Here is a 4788-nt window from a genome sequence, read left to right on the forward strand (position 1 = left end):
TAGATACATTTAAGTTGCTTTCCAAAAACATTGTGTTGATTTATGACCCACTGGGAAGGAAGACTGAGCAATCTACTTCCATAGACATTCTGCCTCGGAAACCCAAGGAGGGGTTGCTATGAGTCAGAATCAACCCAACAGCTGTGAGTTTGGTTTTTTGGAGTGACATCGGACCGTTGGTAGTATGGTGGTTAAGGCATTTGACTGCTAACCCAAAGGTCAGTGGTTCAAACCTACCAGCCACTCCATGGAAGAAAGATGAGTCAGTCTGCTTCCATGAAGATTTAAGCCCTGGAAACCCAATGGGTTGCTAAATCTGAATCGACTCAATGACAGTGAGGTTTTTTTTTTTTTTTTTTTTTTTGAAACAACATACCAAAAGCTGCAAAATGAATAAGGAAGACCAAAGAAGAACTGATGCATTTGAAATATAGTGTTGATGAAGATCTATTGAATACACCATGGACTTCCAGAGGAATGAACAATCTGTCTTGGAAGAAGTACAGCCAGAATATTCCTTAGAAGCAAGGATGGAGAGACTTCATCTTATTTACTTTTGATGTATTATCAGCAGAGACCAGTCCCTGGAAAATAACATCACACTGGGTAAAGAAGAAGGTCAGTGAGAAAGAGAAAGGTCCTCGATGAGGTGAATTGACACAGTGGATGCAACAATGGGCTCCAAAGCAGCAATGGTTGTGAGGCTGGCACAGGACTCGGCAGCATTTCATTGTTTTGTAGGTGGGGTTGCTATGAATTGGAAGTGACTCAATGGCACTTGTAAACAACAGTGAGAGTCATATGCATGACAAGCAAAGTCTTTACCTGATTCCTACATGCAAATGTTATGTTTTGGAGTCTTGACACGGTACCAGATCAATAACCAATCACTTTTTGGAGAAACAATTTTGGATATGCAGAGAACACCCACTGGGCATAAGTAGTGAGATAATTGTTTTCCAAGGAGAGGTGGTGTTTTTTAAAATAGACACCCCATTCCATAGACTCCACTAACCTTTTTCTCATCTCTACCCACAATCCCCCCCCCCCAATATCTATTTAAGATTTACTATGGTAGGTGATTTGAGTATAAACAAATAATAACATTTACAAACACAATCATTGCCCTCAATGACCTTTCTAACTGAGTTGGGGAGACAGAACACAGATGGCTAAAAAAACAAACTAAAAATATAAGTCTGTATATAAAAAGCAGTGAATAAATATAAATAGTTTCATCGTAGCAGTTCAGAGGAAGGAAGGAAAACAGTAGGTTAGAGTGTTTAAGCTTCATGGCAGAGATGGGGTGTTGGATTTGTGGAATTTCACCAGGTAGGGGTGTGGAGATAACTTTAAAAAAACCATAACAACCAGTGGGCAGAAGCAGAGAGCTTATGAGAGAGTGGGAAAATATGGGGGAAAGGGCCCATTTTTCTTTTGGTCTTTGGAAATGGGTAGAGTTTATAATGCTTTTTGAGATTTTCAGAGATACTTAATAGAAGGTCTTATTTATTCTCTTTTTCTTTTATTTTTTGTATGGGTGGGAGTGCAGGTTGGTCATTAAAAATTTGAGAATCTGAAGATAGCTTCTAGTACTCCTCTCCAAAAAAAAAAAAAAAAAATACTGAGAAAAAGTTACAAAAAAGGACAAGCCATTTAGATGAAAATGTAAGCGAGGTATCTACAGCAGAGTAAATGTTGGTGGGTAATGTACGTGACAACTAAAATTCATGTATTTATGAATCATGAAACTCTGAAGCTGATTCAAAACAGGTGGGTAAGCAGCTCTATTAGGGTCATTCTGGTATTTCAAACTTTTTCTTCACCTCTTCAGTTTATCCTGAACAAATTGGTGGAAGTGATTCTTCGTCTTTTTCAGGAGAAAAGATCTGCTCTGAGAGAAGCCAAGCTCTGGACAATTTGAGTCAATGGGATTATTTATGCGTGTGGAACTAGAATCCACTCGATGGTGCTGATACTGCTGCACAACAGATACTCTTGCGCCCCACCCCCTCCTTTCTTTTTGACAGTCAGTTAATAAAGACTCAACAATAAGCAGCTGCCAGTGATGTCATTTGGGACTTTGTCCACGGAGCTTGTATTTACAAGCTCGGAGCAACTACGGAGCCGCAGCCTGGAGAGCCGGGTCTCCGCAAACTTGCTCCGAACCCGCTGCAGAACTTTGCCGCTGCTTTGCCTGTTGAGGGAAACAGTCTGTTCTCTTAGCGCTGCCTTTAACGCTTCAAAAATAAAGAGGATAAACTCGGGAGGAAATTTTTAGCTGGAGAGAGTTGTTGCAGTTCCTGTATCTGTCTCCAGGACTGTGATATGTGTTGACTGAGGAGCTAATTTACAAGTAAGACTGTTGGGATTATTTTTTAAACTCTTCTAACAGTTTTTCCTATTTATACAGTTTGCTTTCCTTTTCAAGTGAGATGATGATGTTTACGTAGTTCTGCGGGCTCTCTTGGCTGCCAGGACAAGTATGCATTTGTTCCAAATAATTATAGTGTGCGAAAGTTGACTGGGGTTAGGTGTGGAGGATTCCTTGTCTCTGAGAACAAGCAGCAGGGCGCGGATGATAACGAGATACTGAATTCCTAGTTCGCATTTGCCTATACAGGGAGGTTAGAATTACTATTATTACTCTCGAAAAGCAGCCAATCAGGTAAAAACAAAAACAAAAAAACAGTTGACCTAGGAAGCTTAACAGAAAACTTTAAAGACTATCTTTTAATTAACTGGTGTGCTGGCAGGGGAAATCCATTTTTTGTTTCTGCTCCTCTCTGTGGTTTACAGATTTCAAATATGTGCATATTGTTGTTAACAATACCTTATTCCCTCCTGCCTGCCCCCTCTTCCCAAATATACGCACTACACACATACATACACACACATACACTCACAGTCAAGTTCATTCATTCTCAGGGAATTTGTAAAGATAGAAAAATGTTTTGAAAATGGAAATTGTTTTTATTTATTTATTTTTATTATTATTAATTTCCCCCATTTAGTATGTTCTGATTTGTCTTCTAAATTAGCAAGTCGGGTTAATGTACTACTGAAAAAAATCAAACTTTGACACTCAGGTAAGTGGTGTGCAAGATTCACATTCCTTCTCTTGCTTTCCTAAGCACTCTAAAACTTTCCAAATGTTCTCTAGTAGAGGAGCAGTGAGTTTCCTGTGCTACCCGCATGCACATGGCTCCCTTATCAAGGCAGCACTGGGACCTCCTGTGAGAGATTCTGACCCTCACTTGTAAATTCTTCTTGAGAGCCCTGCCAAATTGTCTTTCAGTTTGTTCTCCAAGCCGCTGGGTTTGCTCCTGGCCTCCCCAGGTTCAGCCTCTCTCAGTAGCAAATCGGGGCTAGTTCCTGCCCTCTAGAACTGACAGCGCTGCTGTGGGCTGGCAAGAAGTAGCTGTTAACCTATTACCTCAGACGTGCGAACCTCGTGACTCACTGGGAGACCCTGTTTGCTCCTGATTTCAGCCTTTCTGTCACCAGACCCAGAGAGCAGTCACAGCCCTTGTTGCTTTTCCCTTTTTCTCCAGTCTCACCAGAGTATAAGCAGCAAGTACTGGAAAGGTACTAAATATTTAACACTCTTCTATGGCATTCTAAGGAGCTCTGGTGGGGTAATGGTTGAAGTACTCTGCTGCTAACCGGAAGGTCAACAACCACTCTGTGGGAGGAGGATGAGGCAGGATGCTTCCAGATGATGAGATCGCCTCGGAAACCCTGTGCAACGGTTCTACTCTGTCCTATGGAGTTACTATGAGTTGGAGTCCACTGGATGGCAGTGAGTTTATGGCGTTCCAAGATGGGCAACCTCCTGCTTCTTAGCTCCAATTTTCCATTAGAGAACTTGGATTGGTTGAGACTCTTCTTAGTTGCTTTGTGGGAATTTTCGGTTAAAATAAGAGATTCACTGCTAAAACAACTTTCCCATCTAGTCAAAGCTTAATGAAAAAAAAAAAGTATATATATTTATCTAGTAGGTTGCAACTCATTGGTATTTCATAGGAGAATGACACTCTATTGGTGATCTTTTGGAAGCAGACATCCAGGTCTTTCTTTCCAAGGTAACTCCTGGGGGATTCAGCTGCCAGCCAAGCACTTGACCATTTGTACCACCCAGGACTAAAAGAGGGGAGGGATTTGTCCAAATCACATAGTAAAATGGTGTCAGATCTGCAACTATAAACTGTTTCCCATGCTCATTCCAGCACACATTCTACTTTTCCAGTTCTTAAAGATTAAAAATGAAATTAGGACTCACACGTAGTTAATACACCTTCTTATAGGGGAAGGGCTATACAAAAGGGTATAGATGAAAGTGGTCTGGCAAAGAAAGAACATTGCTGTTTGGTCCTTGGCTCTGGTTAAGTTTATCATAAAGTCTCTGTTCCTCATATTTTTCTCCAGAGAATGAGAGAGAACTCTATTTTACAGGTGATGGCCTAAAGGCAAATGAGATGATTCCTACCCTACAAATAGCATAGAGGAGGTTTTGTAATTGGTACAGGTTTGAGTTACCTAAGATTGTTACCAACTCTGATAGTTTGTGTTTCTGCTATACTTCCAAGTTCCAAACTTTTTATTGACCACAACTTGCTTTTCTTCTTGCTTTTTAGGGGTCCTCTTTGCCAGTGGAACCCTTCTTACTTATTCTTCCTCACCAACCTTCCCTTCATTCTATCCCTGCAATTTGAATTTCTGATTCCAACAAATAGATAATCATACCCTAGATTCCCTTTCTCTTTATGTGCTTCCTTGTGCCTGCTG

The sequence above is a fragment of the Orycteropus afer genome, unplaced genomic scaffold, assembly GCF_000298275.1.
Source record: "Orycteropus afer afer isolate SDZICR_OR568_19922 unplaced genomic scaffold, OryAfe1.0 scaffold00004, whole genome shotgun sequence".
Classification (NCBI taxonomy): Eukaryota; Metazoa; Chordata; class Mammalia; order Tubulidentata; family Orycteropodidae; genus Orycteropus; species Orycteropus afer.